The following is a 22,594-nucleotide window of genomic DNA, read 5'->3' as shown; positions in this document are numbered from 1 at the left end:
TTTGCATTATATTCAATATTGATGACTCTGAAGACATGCCTTTTTCATTAAACCAACAAATTTAAGCTAACTTTTATTTCTCAAAGATTACCTCAGATCATATGAACTCAAAAAAACATTTGGGTTAGTTTCTGTGTTTCTGAGAGTATACTTGATTTATATAAACACTTAATGTTTCTTTAGGCCAATTAAATAGTGTTCTTTACAAATTAATTTTGACAATGCCACCTAGTGGTAGAAAAATATTATATACTTATACACATATAGACTTACATAATATACAGACAGACGCATACATCTTACAGGTTTTGTTTTTAATAATTTTAGCCATGTCTCAGGTAGAAAACTCAAAGGAATAGTTGCATCCAAATTGTGTTTCTGGCAGATTCAGTAAGTTAAGTTTACTTGCTCAGATGGCCAAAGTTTTTTACTAAAGATTTTTTATTTGCATGCTGTAAGTCATTTTGTCGTAGAAGCTTCTGTGTACCAATCAAAGAATGTATTCCATTGTCTCTGAGAGGTTTGGGATACTCTTTTTTAAGGGTGCCCCTTATAAATTTTATATAAAATAAAGATTCCCCAGAATGGCCATTATAATTCCAAATTATCCAAAAGTTCATCCATTTTTTCAGAAAGGCACAAGATCCTGGTCCAAGGACTAGGTGGATCCTATCTTGCCTTTGGATTCCCTAAAACACCTTAATTATGATGGGTCCTGTTTTCCAACAGCTGTTCTAAAATACCAGAAATCACATGTTTTTCCCTCTTTTGAACAGAATGAGTGACTTACCAAGAAGGTTCATAAAAACAGATCCCAAATAAAGCTGGCGAGCTCAAAATGCAAAGAGACTGGAGCTCAGATCCAGGAGAGACCCTCAAACTCCAGGATTAGGGAGAAAGCCCTGAGCTCAATGAGCTTTGTGGTTACTAGCATTTGTTTGCTCACGTGCCTAGGAGTTGTTGGGGTCTTCTTTGGCTCTCACTTTTGATTACCAAATAATATCAACCACAGAAATAAAGTAGCCCATTATTTTACCAGCAAAATGGATTTATTCAGAAATAGCAGAGAATTGCAATTCAAGACAGGCAAGCTGGTGAGTCAGGTAAATCTGAAGAAACAGAGGGAAGGTCTACTTTTATTAGGTTTTGGAAGGAAATTGGGGAGGGTTGTTTTGAATGAAATTTCACTGAAGAAGAACAAGAGTTCAAGATTGCAGCAGTTTCTTATTGGCTGCAAGTGGTGGTTAGTGCGTTTCTGCTGGGGCAGGAAATGCTGCTGGGGCATTTCCTTCTTTTTCTTAAAAGCGGGAGATTAAATTCCCTTGTGAAAAATGTTCTCCCTTGTACCAGAAGAAAAGTAACATTCTTATCATCAAAGTTAAGAAGTTGAGACTGAGAAAACTTTATACAGAGAATTCTATACGAACAGACCTTGTTAAAGTCTTATTTTCCTTCTTCCTACTGGTTATGCAGGCTGCAATGAGTGGTATGTGCATGAGAGCTCTCCCTTCAGGGGCTTCCTGACTCCATTTTAAATGAGGTTTACCTTTATTTATTTTCACAATATCTACAAATGATAACTTACAGAACTGTTTTGCCTCTGCATATTGTGGACTATAAATGTCCCTTCTGAAATTAAAACTGACATATACACCCTACTATATATAAAATAGATAACTAATAAGGACCTTCTATATAGCACAGGGAACTCTTCTCAATATTCTGTAATGACCTATATGAGAAAAGAATCTAAAAAAGAGTGGATATATGTATGTGTATAACTGATTCACTTTGCTGTGCAGCAGAAACTAACACAACATTAAATCAACTATACGACAATAAAATTTTTTTAAAAATCTACACAACCAGAGGGGAAAAAAATAAAATTCAATTCAATTAAAATTGAAAACATAGGTATTAATATATTTAAATCTAATAAGATCAGAGACCCAATTACAGGTAACATAGAATGAATTAAGATTATGTTTCTTTGGAACCACTCTTGATACCAAATTCTGTACTGGTCAGTGTTCAATCAGAGAAATAGAATCACTTGTGTTGCTACTTAAATGCATACATATTTGCAGGAATTTGTTTCAGAGATTTGACCTCACACAATTCTGTGAGCTGTTTCAACAGTGTGATACTTTCCTATTTTATATGTGCTTAAAGTTCACAAGGCAGGCAGTTAGGAATTAAAAATGAATGTAACGTGAGTGAAAGCCAGGATAAGCTGGAACCCACAAACGGAAGAAGAACCCATGAGAATAGACTGGAACCAAAGTCAGTTCACACGGCCTTCATCCTTGATGAAGAGAGTATCTTAGAGAAGAAGCTGATATCTTTTATCATATAGATAAATGCACATATGACCCAGAAGTAGAGAAACGAAAGGAGGATTCTGGGAAAAGTGGATTTAATTTCAGGCCAGGCAGCTGCCACAGGCCAATGAGGAAAGTCAACAAATAGTCTCTGTTCTGACCTCTTGAGTACAAAAACAAAACGGCTGCTGCTTCACTTCTGCCCTTCAAATCCTGTGGAGAAACACCTTTGGTGGCTCATCCATTTTTTTCTTTTAAACTGCTCTTCTTCTTCTTTTTTTTTTTTTTTCTAATTTGGCTGCACTGCACAGCATGAGGGATCTTAGTTCCCCAACCAAGGATCAAACCTGGGCCCACACAGTGAAAGGGCCGAGTCCTAACCACTGGTGGGAATTCTGGGAAACATAGGTCAGTCAAGCCAAGTTGACAATTTGCAAAGTTAACACAAACACATTACTATTTGTGTAGCAAAACATTAATATCGACAAGTGACATAAACAAAAACACTAAATAGGTTCACATTAAATACACGTCAGGTTTTGCCATCCAAAGATTTTTGCATTAATCTGACAAATACATTCAGTTTTAAAAGATTTTTGGATTTTGTAATTGTCAAGAGATTCAAGATTTACTTTATGTTTCCAGGTAGAACAAATTTAAAGTGATGGTTTTGGGCAAAAAAGAATGTGAATAAAAAATGATAATCAAGAAAACTGTTGTTCTGCAACAGCATCCAATAAAGCAGATACTTTCCTTGACTCTAAATAGTGACTTTCCAGACTTCCCTGGTGACACAGTGGTTAAGAATCTGCCTGTCAAAGCAGGGGACACGGCTTCGAGCCCTGGTCCACGAAGATCCCACATGCTGCAGACCAGCTAAGCCTGTATGCCACAACTACTAAGTCTGCACTCTTAGCCTGAAGCCACAACTACTGAGCCTGCGTGCCACAACTACTGAAGCCCACGTGCCTAGAGGCTGTGCTCCACAACAAGAGAAGCCAGCACAATAAGAAGCCTGCGCACCGCAAGGAAGAGTAGCCCCCACTCGCCACAACTAGAGAAAGCCCGTGCGCAGCAAGGAAGACCCAACGCAGCCAAAAATAAATAAATAAATAAGTTTATTTTATAAATAAATAAATAAATCGTGACTTTCAAGTAACTCTTCTCAGTAGACATATAACATATATAAACGATAAACTAAATATCTTCAGGGCACAAGTATTCTTTCAACTATCATTTTTTGGACTAATCAGATTAAAAAATCTGGCAATGAGAATAACCTCTATCATGGAATCCAGATTCCCAAGCCTAAAAAATATATAAATGTTCAAAGGATTTTCCAAAATGGTATGAAAAATGAATATATGAATGCTGTGGCCATGAGAATATGCCTCTCAGATCTCTGACCACAGCAAACATCATTGAGCAACGTTCCAAACTATTGCATTCTGAAATCCATTACCATGTTTGTGCCTCAACTAGATTTCTGATGAGCTATTCCAAGCCAGTGCCTGAGCATGGTAGGAATATTATGGTAGGCCTGTCCGAGGAAATCCTGTGACCTCATAAATGACTTTGACTCCAAGATTCCATGACAATTCTTTAGCACTTGAGATCAGTCTAAGATGCTTGCACCCAAATTTTCTTCCATCTTTCACTCACTCCTGCATTTGAGATCAGACTTGCATCTCAGAATCATGGCTCTCCAAGCTCCTTCCTTTTTTTCTCACATTCATTTTTTCTAATAAAGTTTTGCACACTTAATCTTATCTTGGTGTCTGTTTCTTGAAGGAGCTAGTGTAACACAATGTTATGTTTTGGTCTATGTGTTTGTGTGTGCTTGTGTGTGTGCCACAAGAGCAAATACAAATAAAAATGAAATGCTTAATTCTCCTGTTATAAATAAGAGACTTCTCCCCTCCTTTTTCTGAGCTCATTTACTTTAGAAAATGTGTAAACTCTTCACTGTCTCTTTGAAATATATATAAATCTTGTAAAAGCTAATTAAGCTTATTGCCAGTTTTAAGATCCAGGAATGCCTTCTCAAGGACCTGGGAGCCATCTGTTTGAAGTGTCATCTTCAAGGAAGCTAGCCCCACTATCTCCAAGTTTCTGTGAGAAGGAAGGAGCCTAATTTGGGTAGATGCCTCTCTCCAAGTTGCAAAACTACTTAGGTATGACATTAGTGTCATAAAGATATGAGAAATTTATTTTTCCTTTAGATAAAACCAATTTCCTAACACAGATGGTCATTCCAATTACCAGATGAATTGTGTGTGACCTATAGTGCTGTTAAATCCTTTTACTTGAGGACTATTTATTATTTATCTTGAGAACATATATGTGATGGTTGGCCATTTGGCTATATAAAAATTGTCTCTAAAATCTCTTAGTGGATTACCTGTGATGTACATCACATTCTGATTTAATTCTTATTCAACAGTAAAATTGTTTTCTTTCTCTTCTACGTATATGGAAGAAGTTTTCTAGGTTGGGAAGAGATTTTTTAAAAATTATATGTCCCAACAATATGTATATGTATATATATATATATATACACACGTATACATGTATATATGTATGTGTGTGTGTGTGTGTATATATATATATATATCTGTATATACATATCTGTGTATATGTATATATATACATACATTTCCCCAACATGTATATGTACATGTGTATGTATATATTTATATACATATATGTTTCTATGTATACACATACTTTTGAAAACATTGTGTTTCAGAAATGTTTACATAGTATTAATTTCAATTGCTCTAAAAATATTCTATGGTAATATTTTCTTCAAAATATTAAGCAAATTCAGAGGTATTCAACAAGTCATTAGATATTTCTTGCCCTTGTAAGACACAAACTTGTGACAAAAATATTTAGAAAAATAAGAGCTGGGATATATTTTATAATGCAATATGAAACAAGTGTTACAGAAGTGTGTATCTATAGAATTTGGGAAAATTTCATAGAAGAAATCTTCTTGGCTTTATTGTCCAAACATTTACAGTACCACTATTCTTCATCTTCCCCATTATATCCAAAATATCTCTCTTCTCATGGGGGTAATGGGACTTCTTGATTATGTCAGTAACTTCCTAGCTCCTCATACCTTACTGCTTCTACCTGCCTTCCTTTCCCCAAAGAATTACATAGAAGCCTACATGATCCCTTAAATATATAACTCAGATAACTTCATTCCTTTGATAAATCTGTGCATTTGTCCCCATTTCACTCATTGGTCTGTAGATTTGCACTCCTACCCCTCTGACTTTTTCTTTTAGTACCCTGGTAAGCTAACTCAACCCCAGATTCACTGGCCTATATGCCTTTTCTTGCATTCCAGGCAAGCTCCCTCCTCATGGATACGGTCCCAGCTCTTCCTGTGGCTAACATCCTTATTTTCTTCTGTATTTTATTCAAATGTCTCATTTTCAGTGACCTGCGTTGAACATCCAGATTTAATAATTCCATCTGCTTCCGCCCTCCCTCAGCACTCCTTCTCCTACTTATACTTTTCCCTTATATATATATAAATCCATAGTGTGTTTTTTTTTTTGGCTGCGTTGTGTGGCTTGTGGGTGATATTTTCTTTAAAAATCAACAGCTAATTCAGAGGTATTCAACAAGTCCCTGACCAGAGATTGAACCCAGGGCCCCATCAGTGAGAGTGCCAAGTACTAACCACTGGACTGCCAGGGAATTTCCATAGAATTTTTTTACCTTCTTAATAATTATGATTTACTTGTTTATCATACCTGTTGTTTATTCTCTGTTTACTCTAGCCTGAATATCAGCTGTTCAAATCCAGGTATCTTTGGCAATTTTGCTCACTGATGCATCTAAATCCTAACCACTTAGGATGGTTATGGTGCCTGATACATAGCTGGCACTCAGTAAGCGTTTGTGTGATAAAGGAATGCATGCATGCATAGAAGAAGCCATGTAAGATGGCAAGTGAAGGCAAAATGGGTTTCAGTTGGCCAGTGTAGGATTTTATGTAAATTACTGTGTGCTGAAGGAAAGCAGCAAGTCTGAGAATTGATGGGTATGTTTGTGGACTTTGAATAATGCAGAGGAGAAGAACTGGGTTCAAGGAAATTGAAGAAATGTGTCTGGAAAAGTAAGCTGTTGCTATATACTTTTTCCTTACTGGTTCTTTGTACTTAGGTTTCCAGTCACTAGAAAACTACTCAGCATCTACAATAGTCAGTGGTATAATGAGCACTGTTTCAGAAGATAGTATATAAAACAGGCTGTAGGGGGAAAAGCCATTTGAAAACTGCTGCAGTTGTCCCTCAATAATCTTAAGAGGATAGGTTTGAATGAAATGCCTTAAAATTCAAATATCACTAGTCCTAACATTTTTGTGATAACTGCCAATTTCTGTATCACCAGTATGACTGATTCTCTTTGTCCAGCAGTACTGTATTTCTGTTATCTGAGTTTTTTTTAATAACCTTTTACAAAACTTTCATATAAGTTATATGCTTTACATACCCTCCACAGAATTTATGTTCTATAATCATAATCAGAGGAGAGAAACAGAACAGAATTTAGACAAGTTAAAGCCTAAAACTTGATTTAAAAAAATTTTGTATTAGTTAAGGCTTTGTAAATTATTTAAGCATAATATTTATAAAATTACTATTCAATTTTATTTTAAATGTCTATTTGTTTGAGTTAAATACACTGTGACAATATTTGGATAACTTTGAAGAGACATAAATATAGAACAGATATGCTGAGACTATCTGCTGTGTATACATCCTAAAATAGACATATTAGAGTCAAAGCTCAACTGCTCATATTAATAAAAGGAAAAATGTGTCTTCATCTGATAGGAGGTGATAAAAACTCATTTTTATCCTTGAGCATGAGATGAGTATTTGAAGTCTAAAACATAATGTATTTATTTCATGAAGACCAAACTAATGAATTCCTGGAATTTCTTTACTGGTATTTGCTTATCTGTAAAAGCCATTTCAAGTGAATATTAGAGGGAATAATCTCTAAGATTGATGCAGAGCTCACACCCAAGAGAACTGAGCTAGCCGTCATCTCTCCTCAAATAGATATAGTTAAGTCCTTTGGTTTCAAGTATCTTCCACTTAGATTGTAAGATGAATGAAATGATTAAGCAAACTAATAAAGAAAGTACTTAAACTCAGTAAATTTGAAGGACAAATTATTTGGAAAATAGAATGTGCTAATAATAATTTTCCTGTAGAAAACTTGGAAAAAATAATTGCTCAGAAATAAGACACTATGTTGTGCTTCAGTAATCTAATTTACAATGAGCATTTAAATGCTGAAATCTCTTTAAGCACATAATTTAAGGCCAAGGTCAATCGAAAAAGGATCCAATAATGGATATTTTTTTCTAGAATTGATGGATTAACTTAAGAAACTCAAACTCATAATTCAGAAACCATATAATATTTGGAATAAAAATATTGATGTTAACTTCTTAAAATAATTTTTAGTTTAAAAATGTATTTTGTGCTACTTGAGCTATAATTATCAATTTGCATTTGAAATTACTCGTTCCATAAACACTGACTGATAACCTCAAATTTTATCCATGATATTACTTAATGAATTCCTGAATATTTAATGTTAAAATATACCTACATACCAATATTTCAACAAATTTAACACCACTGAGTCTGATAATGAAAATAGGTTTTTTACATGTGCTGCCAGATTGATAGTAATTTTTAAATACCTTAACTTGTAAGATGCATTGCTATTTTAAGTAAAATAAATGTGAAAAAAATGGATACCTCTAAAGATGATAAACTGGAGAAATACATAGACAAAAGTAAATATGGGAAACAACCTTCTGAAGACAAGCTCTATATTTTAAAATAATTAATATCACACAATTTATAAAATGTTGGAAAGAGAAAATGATGAAAATCATTACAAGGAACACTTTGGTAAAATTATTTTGTGCTTTTTCATTACATGTACTTAGTACTGCTTTTATGCTTTTAACTATTAAATTATTTGATTTTTTCATATTATTGACTAAGTTACTATTTTATATAGTTCTCAGCATCTCAAACATGTGGCATTTCTAGGAAGGACTATACCATATTACTAGTGGTAAGTTTGAGCATTTTTAATAATTGGTGAAGCTATTTCTCAGTATAAATTTCTTTAAAATCCTTGAGAAATGAAAGCTGAGTGTCTGTTTTAACATTACTGTCCAACAGTCTGCATTAACATTATTTTGCTCTTCCAGGAAACTCTTACCCAAGAAGGTTAATTTACAGATAAGTTTGTTCTAAGTACTTCATGAAAATCCAGACACCCAAAGCATAGAATATTTCACTAGCTCTCCTGAAGTACAAGTCTCTTCTCACAGCCATCGACTTCTCAGATGGGCTCATCAAGGCTCACTTCGACAATCCCAACTGAGTCCCTTACTAATAAATTATTATTTTACAAATTTGACCCAATTTCAAGTATACCCTCTCACTGAAAGGACCCCCTTTAATTGGATCCCCCAAATCTTATAAATATCCTGTCCTGACCTTTCTGTTCCAAGTACTCCTAAAACTGTCAAGATAGTTCACTGCCTTTCTGCAGTAAGCAATAAATCTATATTCAGTCAGTGGGTTATTTTGGTAGTCTTTCTGGAGAGGTGACAGGAGACACCCCTTCTACTTAAAGAATGCCTACGATTATTATTGACTTATTTACTGTCAGATTTCTATAAAATAAAAGAGCATTAGCATCACTGTTTTGTTATACTCAGCAGCTTGCCATATGGTAAGCATACATTAGAAGACAATTAAGGGTGAAAAGGACTGCTTTTCTCACATGACACAATTACATAGTGTGAAAACATTCAGGAGGTGTTTATGAACTCAGTGGATGCTGAAACATAAGGTATTTCTTCACGAGACATAAGGAATTTTGCAAGAAAAATATAACCAGTATTTTAGTTCTTTTTTAGAGATCTAATTAGTATGTCTTTTAAAGAAAAACTGTCTAAAATTTAAATTATTTTTAAGGGAATTTTAGTCACTTGAAATCTTCAGTTTATAAATCAGGAAAAAATCTTTTAACTCTTGATACTCCTACGTAAGATCATGCAGCTTTAAGTTAGGTTAACAGTAGATTGCTGTTTATATGAAAATCTAACCCTTGAGTTAGTTAAACATGCAGTTCCATGAGTCTGTTATAATGCCTGGAAGATTTGAGTCTTTATTCATAAATATGTGAAAAATACTTTTGTATAGAAAAGAACTGCACAAAAATAGACATTAAGATTCAAGTAAAGAAAGCATAGGGATTGAAGACAAATCAGAGCATAATTTTTGAAAATTGAAATATAACATACACTAGAAAAAAGTGCACAAATCATCAATCAGTATTCAGTTCAGTGAAACTCTACAAAGGCAAGTATGCAGTCAACACTGGATGAAGAAACAGAATAATATCCATATCTTGGAACTTCCCTGCATGTTCCTTCTCTATCACTATCTCCCCTCAAAGATGATGTTTTCATGGAGGAGTTTTGGCGTTTTCATAGGTGTATACCTATGTCAAAATTATACTTTAAATATGTGAAATTTATTTTGTTAATTACACCTCAATAAATTATTTATAAAAAGTAAGTATACAAAATGATTTCCAATAACAGTAAGTACAGTAAGGACTGTAAAGTAGTCAAATGGAAGGAGGAGGATGAATTTAAAAACATCTCCTTTGAAATCACATCTTTTCATGATAGACCTGAATGATAAGAATGAGTCAAGCATGAAAAGACTATGGCAAAAATAAACAAACAAAACATTCCACATAGAACAGTGACTACACTTAAAAATATGGATGGGGCCTCACAAACATAATCTTGAGTTAAAAGGCCAGGTACAAAAGAGTATTTATTAATAATTATTTATTTATAATGTACAAAAAGTGTTGTAATTAATCTCTACTCTTAGAATTCAGAAGTGATTATCCCTGGAGAGTTATTGGATAGGTATGTTGACTTAAAGAAAGACACACAGCATAAGAGTTTAAATTCTATTCAGGGTGTAACTGAGGACTATAGCCCAGGAGAAAGCCACTAAATTGGCTCTGATGTGTTTGTGAAAATTCTGTGAGTCACACAGTTATATGAACACTATGTATTCACACATATGCTGTGGTATGCAGACTTGAAATTTAATTTAAACTAAAAAATTATATTAAACATATGAAATAGATATATTATATCCCAGCTAGATACTTACCCAAGAGTTAACTTTTGTTAAAAAATGATGCCACTCTTCTGATCCAGAACTATAAATGGCACACTTTAAATATATAAAATATATCAACCTATCTAAATTTCATATCATCTGTTATAATAATTAAAGCCCTTCTTTATTATCCCCAGGATTAAATTTCTATTTATATTGCTTTGCATCTTTCTAATATGTACTTAAACATGAATCAAACAACATTTTAAAGCTATATTTGAAGATTTTAATGCTTTTTCCCACTTTTTTAAACATAGCATGCAAAGAAGACATTGAAATTCACTCTCAGTTTAAATCTAAAGCACTATGAAAATTTATTCCTAAAAACAAAACAACACACAATACCAAAATGTGAAGTATCTACACTGAGAATACTGTCTACAATCCAGCAAGTATACCTTAAAACGACAGAGTGGAGACGCTAGAAATTATTGAGATGAGACCAAGGTGAGAAAGAAGGGACTAATATATGGTGCATTTATAGTGAGATTCACGGTACCCGATAATTAAAATTTAATTGTGGACTAGTTATTCTCATTTCAGGTTTAGAAAGTATAAGCTGAGTTTAAGTAACTTGTTCAAGACTACGTGACTGCGTGGTAAAATCATGTCTTTCTAACATATGTTTCCCTAAGACTAAAGATGAAGCATTTAAAAAACAATAATATAAAAAAGTTTGAATACAGCAGAAATACAGCAGATACTATCTTCCTTATAATTTCCTTTAATTAACCAATAATTTATCTTGAAAATCTACAGAGAGCTAAAAATAAGTTTAAAACATTATAAATATACTTTTATTATGTTGGAAGAAAAATGGTTAAGCAGCAGGTCAGGAATCTCCTCTATCCCTTTGCTGGGGGGAAAAGCTCTATCAAACCTTGTAAACATGCTGATGACAGATCTGCAGACAAACTGTTTAATGGTTTTGCCAATAGGAGAGTTGTTATCTGTGGAATCGTTTTAGCAGGGTTTACCTAGTTTGTCTAGTGTGCCTGAAGTAAATACACTTGGAATCCATGAATTTATGTGGCATGGATCCCTGGAAAAATCACATTAGCTATTTAAATATTTAAGTATAAAATGGAGATGACTGAGGGGCTCCCTTCTCTATTATGAATGTGGCTCCATATATTTCTTAGATACTTCTATATTAATCTGGTCAAAGTGTGTCTGATATGGAAAGAAAAGACCTGGAGTGCTACAGTACCTGACCTGGACTTATCTCTATTTGCCTGTGCCTTGTGATTACTAGGATCCTTGAATTCTTAAATATAGCTTGATAGTAAGTATATTAATTTCCTAGGGCTGCCGAAGTACCACAAATTGAATGGCTTAAAACAACAGAAACATATTCCAAAGGTAGGTGTCTAAAATCAAGGTGTTGGTAGAGACATAAGGGAATCATTCCTTGCCTCATCCTAGCTTCCTATGGTTTGTGGGCAGTTCTTGGCATTCATTAGCTTGTAGCTTTATTGTCTTCCTTTATTACTACATGGCGTTTTCTGTGTGTGTCTTCACATGCCATCTTTTATAAGAACACTCATTATGTTTGATTAAGGGCCTCCCTACTCTGGTATAACCAAATCTCAATTAGTTACATTTGCAATGACACTGTCTCTACATTTTGAGGTACTAGAGGTTAGGATTTCAACATATTTTTTTTGGGGGGGGGGACACAATTCAACTCATAACATCAGGTAAAGTCTCTGATATTGTGTGAGTATGACTGACAATCAGATCCCTTTTGTTATCTGATTATAGACCAATGGGGTGAAGATAATCTGGTACAACCTTAATTTAATTTCTAAACTGCTAAGAGGAAATACTAAATGTCTTTCAACAAAATATATATAAATAATTAGTATGAGATACATGGTATCTTATTAATTTAAACAAGTATATTCCAACTACTTTTCTAACCTCTTGAGGCAGAGGTCAAAATAATAAAGTACCTAGTACTAGGTAACAATTTAGACTACATGAACTATAAATATGATCAATTTGGGGAACAAATCCTTATGTTTTATCTTAATTTGGGTTCTTCCATAAATAGATGCTAACACAGGAATTTAGATACAAGAAATCTCTTTGTGAGTTGAACCCTGGAACTACTTGAGAAAGAAGGGAAGTGAGAAATGAATGGAGTCAAGTCAATAGAAGATGAGTTAATGAGCAAGTTACCCCTGTTGGCAATTGGGATTAATATCACCAGAAGCCGCTAAAACACTGTGCAAAACATGCCACAGAATTTGACTACTGAGGGGCAGGGAATTGAAGAACTTATATATAACCCCTTGCCCTGCAAATAAAAGTTGGAGAAATTACCTACAACCCCTGGGACTCCAGGAGCTCCAGTGAATTACCTTGCATGCACTTTAAGCTTGCCTTGTGTGACTGCCTAGCATCTTCCCATGGCCAGAGATCTCTCCAGAGCAGAGATGCAGGAAGTTGTTGGTATGTCTAAGTCCTCTATGAAAACTACCTGAGGTGTAGGCCAAAGAGATAGAGTGTGAAATTGACAGACTGTGCTACATACATTACCCCTTTTTTGTGAACAGTATCCCTGACATTCTTCATGGAACTCTGGCTTTGTATTTAAGACCTAGGGTGAACTCAATTAAGATCTAGAGTGTTCCTTCACAGAAGCAGTATAAACCTAAAATTGTTCTCCTCTTTTGGGTATGCTCCATGGTGTTTCATGATCTTTTCAGACTCCACATTTTACCCCATGAATTATAATCTACAACATTTCTTGTGAAATATAGATAAAAATCAACCACATTAAAAAAAGTGGACCTTGGCAATAAGTGAAGGTGAATGGAACTGGTCGTGTCAGGATAAAGTAAATAATCCAAGTAAATAATCAAGTAAATACTCCAAACTAGTCCAAGTAAATAAGATAGTCGCAAGTTGGGTGTAGTGAACTAGGAGGTCAAGTGGCTTAGGCCACTTAATATCTGACAACAGAGCAAGAACAAGTGTAGAGATAGATTACATAAACTGTGTCAAATAAATAGAAGATAGCTCACAAGGGGAAAATGGAGAGCTAAGAAAGAAACTAAGACATGAGGCTATTTTCAGGAAACTATGGCATAATGGTCTACTACAGGGGTACTTGGCAATTGTTACTCTGACATCTAATAAGAGCTCTTCTGTTAATATTCCTGGCTCTACATGTCTAATATCCGTGGGTATAAATGGTGTTCATTTAACTCAGATGATGTACATATTGCCCATATTCTTTAAAAGATATACATCCCCCTATAGTGCCTTACAAACAACCTGGAATTTAATGGCAAGGGTCTTAGGCCTTCTCATGGCTGACATATTAATACTTATCAAGTGATTGAGTAGGACTCCTAGTGGTAGAATCTCTGCCTCAAGCACAAGGAGCAGTATTTGCAGCATGAAGTCTCTGGTATATGCACTGGAGTGATGCTTGTGAAAGTCACTGGGGGAGTGTATATGAAAAAGCAGTTTAGCAGATGTAAAAAATAAATCTAACTTTCACACTGTTAAAGATATGATCCAACTACTTTTGATCAAAGTCTCTTTTGAGTCCTATAAATAGATTATGAGAGAAAACTTAGATGAATAAGCCTTTAAAGAGAAGCTTTGACATGTCAGAAGAATCACCAGATCTAATGTTCACCTACCTAGTAACCTATATGTGTTCTGAGAGCCTGCTAATGTGTCAGAACTAGCTTAGTCTCCGATATATTAATAAAGTAGGGAGAGGGAGGCTGGTATATGGTATATCATCTTCCACTGCCATATAATCTGTTCACCATGACTATAAAATGTGGATGATAGCAGGGTTCCTGATGGGCATTGAAGTATACGTAATGATGAAAGAAAAGACAGGTTAACAACAATTTCAATGAGAAAATGTTATTTGAGTATGACTTTATTAATGATATCAAGAAATCACAGAATTTTTAGGGCATGGTTAACTATCTTCTAAGTTGGATGTGCATGTCATTAAAAATTGAAACTCAATTTACTCTTTTATTTTTTTTCTCTGTGTATTTATTATTTTGTGGAATTGACTTGTTGAGACCTCTGCTAATGAGTAAGTATATTCAACAATCTGTTTCTGTGAAGCAACCTGAAAATAAGTCATAGGAACCATGAGTTCTAGGAGAACTATGTCCCTATAATTTATGGCAAGGAATAGCTCCATTTCACCCTAGATTTCATTTGGAGATGTATCTAGTTAAAGCAATAATTATCCTTCTTACTTAACTTCAAAGCTGTTGATACTTCTGCACATACGAATGGCTTTCCCATATGGGAAATTTCAGAGTCTGCCATGGGTCTTGTTTGCACTATTTGTTGACCTTTTCCAAAATGATCAGTTTCTGCTTTGGCTTTTTTTCCCTTTTCAGAATTTTCCTCTTTTTTCTCATTTTTAAAGCAAAATATTGTTTAAATCTAGCAGCCCTATGTCTGATGCTTTGTGTTAATACAGTTCCCCACATATCAATGTTTTCCACATATCAATATTTATGTCAAATTATTTTCTATATGCCCTTTAAGCAAAACCTAGTGCATGTAGTGCTCAGATTTTCTTCACTACTCTTATTTTTCATGGCAGTTTGACATTCATTTTTCATTCTATCAGACTGGGCTACTGCACAGAGGGATTTTAAGGAACATGGCCTAGATATCATTCATAAGGAAGAGGCTATCATACCACTGAAAACACACATAGTTGATGTCACAAGAGATATTATAGTTTCTACTGAAATTTACCTCTTCATTGATATGAACTTTACTTAATGGGGAAATTACTTACTTTTTCTTTTCCCCACTGCTACATTTATCGCTTCCTAGCATAGAGGAGTGTTGTGAAGCAATATGTTTAAAAATACAGTTTCATCATATTACTACACAGACTATGCTAGTAAACATTTCCCAACCTAACACAGTGTCTTATTTCCATTAAAAATATGTTAGCCTTTATTCTCAACAAACCCAGTGCTAAGTAGTTTATGTATTTTTTGTCTTTGACTCTTCACCACAAATCCCAAAAGTACGTATTGCTGTTTTTCCCATATTATAAATAAAAATCCTGAGGCTTAGAGAGATTAAATAATTTGTCCAAAATCACAGAGCTAGGGAATTTGGGGCAAATATTTAAAACTAAGTCACCAGACCTCAGACACCTTGTTCTTAATCATTGTATTACGCTGAGTTCAGAAATTATAACACTATTTTTATTCGATTCTGTCAACTGCTAATAATGAGTACCTAGTAAATATGTGGGTTCACTTCTTTTTAGGTAAAATAAAAGTTTAATTAAACATTTGTGTTATCCTCTGTAAATCTCACTACCCTCTCATAGATATAATCCTACCTTTCATTTGCTTTAATGTCTTGTGGAAGACTCCTTTGTCTTTGAAATTCCATTTTTTTAAAAAAAGAAATTTCTACCTGATATTAGTCTTCCTAAGTTTATACTACACAGCGATTTTTTAACAATTAGTATATTATTATTTTTAATTTCATTTAGTTTTCCAGTAATTTCATATATTTTTTCTTATCAGTTTTATTGAGCTATAATTAGCATAAAATAAAATGCACAACAGTAAACTATGCAATGTGTGTGTATACATATATATAAGTATTTCTAGTTGAGTAATTGAACAATTCTATTACTGGCACAAGATGACTAAGTGTTCAATTTAACTTTAGACAATGAAACTACTAAAAATGTTTCCTGGCATATTACTTTTTTAATGGCCTTGCAGCCACACCTGATGCTGTTTTTGTGCTAGTATTTCCTTAATGACATTACAAAATCAGATTCATATTTTTCATAGGACTTACAACATTGCATCTTTATTGGACTTGTGTAAATTTAGCATTTTCCATGGTTTTAAATTTGAATGAACGTGCTGTTTTGAAGAGAGAAATTTCTTATATATTTTCAAATAAAAGCAGTAAATGTCTTAGTAGTTAGAGAGGTTGGTACTTACTTAAGCTATATTCTAGGTCAAATATGTAGCAAGCAATAAAAGGATTTAAAAACAAGGTACATGAGAAAAAAATATAAGATGATGTAGAATAGATGGACAATCTTAGATATCATGGTACAGTTCTTAAAGATTAAGAACCAAAATCTTCAACCAAAGATTATAGAAAAGAAAAAATCATGAAGATTAATGAAGGTTTCAAAGTAGTACATAAGGGGGGAAAATGCAAAATTTGGAGAAAGATGGGAGGGAATAGTTAAGCATGCAAATTAATTATATAGACTTATCTAGTCAATATTAATACTATTAATAAAACATGCATTTATGACCTAAGGTTGCAGTTCAATGGAGGGAAAATTATGTATACCAGTAATTTTCCTATAGCCTAACATGAAGCAAATTTTCTAAAATGTAGAAGCTAATATTTCTCCTTTTATTCCTAAGAAGTTTATTATCAAGGATCTCAGAACCTCAGAATGCCTTAAACAATAATAGCTCAGATGATTAAATGTAGCTTTGGATTTTGGATGATTGTACTCCATTTTAATTAGAACCAAGAAATTACAGTAAAGTTTATATTCCTATGGATGATAATAGAAAAAACCCTAACTAAATTCATCTAATATGATCATTGTCTAAAGATAGTAAACTTAATCTTTCAGATTAGGTATTTTGACCTATGTTAACCTATCTTTCAAGCCTGTCACAATGCATTCATTTGTTTATAAAAGCTCTTTTATTTATACTTAGAAAACTTCCACCAGTGCTTCACAATTCATTTATACTATTTTGGAATTATAAGCTGACAATGTGCAGAAACTTCTCCGTGTAACATTATCACATATGCCGTATACTATGGTGTTGATAAGTTACATTCTTTGAATCTGTTTATGAAGTGTGTTAAAACATAAGGGTTATATTTTTATGGTCAACTCAAAAATAAATTTAAAGCTAAAAAATATAGACCATTTACCATAATCTCATTTTACAGTAGGAAACTAAAGTCCTGAGAAATTAAATGTGCAGGAACTTACACAACTAGTTAGATGATGATCAGGGAGCTGAACGCAGATTTTCCTGCCTCCCAGTCCAGGGCTTATGCCACCATGTACCTCCTGTGCATGTGCACAGAATACAGTGTTCTCTGCAGATCGTCTGGATTCCTGGATTCTTTCTCTTTTTCTCTGTCTCCATCCAACCTGGAAAGGCAGAACCAGAGAAGAAGATTTGGAATAAATGTTTCCTGCTGAGACCACAACTATCCTGACTTTCAAAAGAGCTAGCAGTTAGTCAACAGCATGAGAAGGAAGGGGTCACTGAGAAATTGGGAACCATAATCGATATTATTCAAAATACTTAGCTTCCTTTGGCCCCTGGATCAGGGAATGAGTCTTACTGGGAATATGGGTGTATAACTCCTACTCATAGGCTTCTGTCCATAATTTTTATTTCATATAATTAGAAATTAGTCATTTGTATAGAACAACATAGTAAAGTGAATCTGAAATTCAGTGGGATTATTGGTTTTAAGGAGAAGTAACTCCATACCTCAAATACCAGTACATGTGACTGCAGTCCCTGGGAATTATCAAAATTTACAAATTATGAGTAATAGTGAATGACAAGTACTGACTCTTCAACCATATTAAATAAGTCTTGAGGCATAGATCCTATTCATTTCTCTCAGTACAATTTTCAGAATACAGTAGTTGCTCAAGAAATCTATATATTTACACAAACTGTAAATTTATCCTTTTGTGTTTATTATTTTAAAATTAACCATTAACATTCCAAGAACTTGTGTAATAATAACTGAATTCTTCTTTTTAAAATTTGCTGTCTTCTGTTGTTTCAAGTCTCACAATTAAATTTATCTGATTATTTTTAAAATCCACATATACTTATAGAGACTCCCCAAAGTATTATTCTACCTTTTCCTTCACTTTCCTGCCAAGTACTTACTGTCTAATCCATGGTTTAAAAATTGTTTTTTTTCTATAAAAGAACAGATAGTGAATATTAGGTTTTACAGGCTGTGCATTCTCTGTTACAATAACGCAACTTAGCCACTGTAATGCAAAAACTGCCATAGACAGTATGTAAATAAAGGAGCCTTATTGCGTTCCAACAAAACTTTATTTATGGAATCTAAAACTTGAATTTCTTATAATTTTCACATGCCATGAATATTATTCCTTTTTTGTGTTTTGTTTTTTGTACCAGCCAGGATATAACAATGATTTTCAAATGTTTTTTTATTTTGACCCCACAATGAAAAAGATATTTTACTTTATGACCAAGTGTACATTTATATCCATATATCTAAATAACTATATAGACCTAGATATATATATATATACATATATATATATTTATCTGTATGTATCGGTGTAAGAATATCATCCATATTGTAGTTTGGATAAGTACTTCATTCCTTTTCAGGACTGGATAATATTCCATTGCATCAATATACCACATTGTGTTTATATATTCATCAAGAGATGAATATTTGGATAGCTTCCAGCTTTTGGCTATTATTAATAAAGCTGTTATGAACATTTGTGTACATGTTTTTGTGTGGCTATATGTTTTCAATTCTCTTGGGTGTATACCTAGGTGTGGAATTGTTAGGTCATTTAGCAACCCTATGCATACATTTTTTTAGGACCTATCAAACTCTTCAAAAGTGGCTGTTGCATTTAAAATTCCCACCAGCATATATGAGGGTTCTGAGTTCTTCATATTTTAGCAAACATTTGTTATTTCTGACCTTTTGATTAGAGCTATAGTAGTAGGTGTAAAATGGTGCTTGTTGTGGTTTTAATTTACATTGCCCTTATAACTAAAGATATTGAGTAACTTTTCATGTGCCTGTTGTTTATCTTCTTTGGAGAAATGTCTATTCAAATCCTTTGTATATTATCTTTTTATTGTTTTGTTTTAAGAGTACTTTATATACTCTTGATACAAATCCCTTATCAGATATATGACTGGCATATATTTTCTTTCATTTTTGTGGGTTAACTTTATACTTTCTTGAGAGTATAATTTAAAGCACATGTTAAAAATTTTTTTGATGTGGTACAATTTATCTATTTTGTTCTTTTGTTGTTCTGCTTTTGGTTTCATATCTATGAAATCATTGCCTAACTCAAGGTCACAAAGATCTGCATTTACATTTTCTACAAATTGTATAGTTTTAGATCTCACATTTATGTCTTTGATCTGTTTGATATATTTTTGGTAAATGCTGAGAGGTATGGGTCCAAATCCATTCTTTTTGTATGTGGAGATCTGGTTTGCACAGACATTTATTAAATATTCTCTGCTTTCCCTTGAATTGTCTTTATACTGTTGTTAAAAATCAGTTGACTATAAATGTAAGGGTCTACATCTGAAATCTCAATTACATTCCATTAATCTATATGTCTATCTATATGAAAATACCACATCCTATTGATTATTGTGTGTTTGTAGTAATGTTTTAAAATCAGGAAATGTGAATTCTATAACTTTGTTCTTTTTCAAACTTGCTTTGGCTTCTCAGTGGTCCCAAAAATTCCATACGAATTTTAGGAACAGTTTGTCAATTTCAGCAAAAAAGGAAGCTTGGATTTTGATACGGATTGTGTTGAATCTGTAGATAAATTTGGGGATTATTGACATCTTAACAAAACTAAGTCTTCAGGTCCATGAATACAGGATGTTTTTCCATTGACTTAGGTCTTCTTTAGTTTCTTTGAACAATGTTTTATAGTTTTCAATGTATAAACCTTGGATTTCTTTTATTAAATTTATTTCTGAGGCTTTTATTGTTTTTGATTCTATTGTAAATGGAACTGTTTTCTTAATTTCAATTTTGATTGTTTATTGCCAATGTAAGAAATACAGTTGATTTTTGTATCTTGATCTTGTATCCTGCAGCCTTGTTGAATTCTTTTATCAAATAGTTTTTTCCCGTGGATTACTTAGGATTTACTATATACAAGCTCACGCCATCTTTGAATAGAGTGTTTTAATTTCTTCTGTCCTATCAGGTGCCGTTTATTTCTTTTTTTTCTGGCTAATTTCCCTGGCTAGAGCCTTCAGTACAATGTTGAGTAGAAGTGGTAAGAATGGGCATACTTGTCTTGTTCTTGATGTTAGGAGGAAATCCTTAAGTCTTTCATCATTAAATATGATGTTAGCTATGGATTTTTCATAAATGTTTTTGTCAGGTTGAAAAGTTCCCTTCTATTCCTGGCTTTAGTTTTAGTTTATCATGAAAATGTGTTGGATTTTGTCAAATACTTTTTATTTCCATCAAATTGAGATGATCATTTGTTGTTTTTTTCCTTCATTCTATTAATATGGTATATTACATTGATCAATTTTCTTAGGTTGAACCAATCTTGAAACTTTTATATACTTGAAGCTCTTTTGGTCATGGTGTTCAATTCATTTATACATTGCTGGATCTGTTTTGGTAGTATTTTGATGAAATTTTTTGTTTTTGTTTATTGGTTTTTTCAATTTTGTTATTTTTGTGTGTCTATATTCCTAAGGGATATTGGTCTGTAATTGTAGTTTTGTTACATCTATTGTTTTTCTCTGCTTTTGTTTTTAGGATAACACCAACCTCATAGCAAGACTTTAGAGTGAGCATTTATGCAAATCATGAACTTTAGTTAATACTAATGTATCATTATTGGTTCTTCAGTTATAACAAATGTACCATACTATTACAAGATATTAATGATAGGGAAAACTATGTGGCGTGGGGAAGGTGGAGAGCATATCAGAATTCTCTGTACTATCTGGTTACTTTTTCTATAAATCTAAACTGTTCCAAAAGTAAAGTTTATTAATTAGAAAAAGTCAATTCATCATTGTTGGGAGTACTCCTGAAATTTATATTTTGTTCCACTGATTTACATATCTATGCTTCACCAATATTAACCTATCTTGATTAGTAGCTTTATAGTGACATTGAAATAAACTAGTGTGAGTTCTTAAACTTTCTTCTTTTTCAAAATTGTTCTATCTATCCTAGTTTCTTCACCCTTTGAGAAAAATTGTAGATTCAGCTTGTCAACTTCTGCCAAATAAGCCTGTGGGGTTTTGGGGGGGTTTTGAGAGTTTCAGTTTCAATGAAAATAGGAAAGGTTATATATATATTTTTTTACCAAAGTTATATATACATTATCAGCATGAAGTTTTGAAAAAGTATTGACATTCATTCATTTACAGATGCCACACAAATTTACCTACCTATCTAATAAACAGTATAGATAAAACTCAGAATTTTAGTATATGCGTATTTCTCTTTGCTTGATGCTCACAGTAAATACTTTATGAATGGATAGAGTGGTACAGTTGTTTAATCATTGCTCAACTATATACATTTGTATTTGAAACAGTATGTTATTGAATCCTTTTCAAAAGCAATTGTGACCAGCTGCAACCAATTTGTCTGTTAGTACAATAGAAATAGAAATGAATAAAGTTTTCAACTAGCTAAATTAATGTGCCAAAGTCCGTCCTTAGACACACACACACTCACAGGCATACACAGCTCAAATACAAAATGCAGATGTCAAGGATTAAACATGTAGATATTATATGTGATAGTGATTGTTCATACTTCGGAAGTAAAGAAGACCAATTTGCAGTCAAGTAAAAGTTCTCCCTGAATAATCAAAATGCTGATGTGATCTGGTAGCTGAACAACTACTTTATTCCTGTCTTTAAATTTTTATTCTGCTTTTGTGGAATGAAGTATGAATCAGTCATTGGGAAATTTGCATCACTACAGCTTTTTAGTTAGTTTTAATCCCAGTTCTTAATTGACTATATTTCTAACATTGATGCTTATAACAGTTCATATCTATTGGGACCTGACTAGTCAAAACCGGTTCTTAAAGTTTTACCAATGAAGGAATACAAAATTTGGGGTGCATACTCCAAATATTATAAGATAGCAGTTGAAAATAGGAAAGCTAAAAGCTTAGTCAAGGTCATCTTAAAAATCCTTATACTC

General features: G+C 33.2%; 1 long non-coding RNA gene across 3 annotated transcripts in view; it reads right to left on the bottom strand.

The window, feature by feature from the left end:
- The window catches only part of LOC309621798, a 40,678-nt gene that overhangs the window by 12,744 nt on the left and 5,340 nt on the right, over nt 1–22,594 (bottom strand). For 2 of the 3 annotated variants that reach the window (XR_014240282.1, XR_014240283.1), the window contains exon 1: nt 17,610–18,082. This is a non-coding gene — a long non-coding RNA (uncharacterized lncRNA). Of the gene's footprint in view, nt 1–17,609; nt 18,083–22,594 lie in introns of those variants that run through there. The other variant, XR_014240281.1, reaches the window with a different exon arrangement.

This window comes from Balaenoptera borealis (assembly GCF_965194805.1).
Source record: "Balaenoptera borealis genome assembly, contig: HAP1_SCAFFOLD_1013, whole genome shotgun sequence".
Taxonomy (NCBI): Eukaryota; Metazoa; Chordata; class Mammalia; order Artiodactyla; family Balaenopteridae; genus Balaenoptera; species Balaenoptera borealis.
This window is presented reverse-complemented; position numbering and strand designations above follow the sequence as displayed.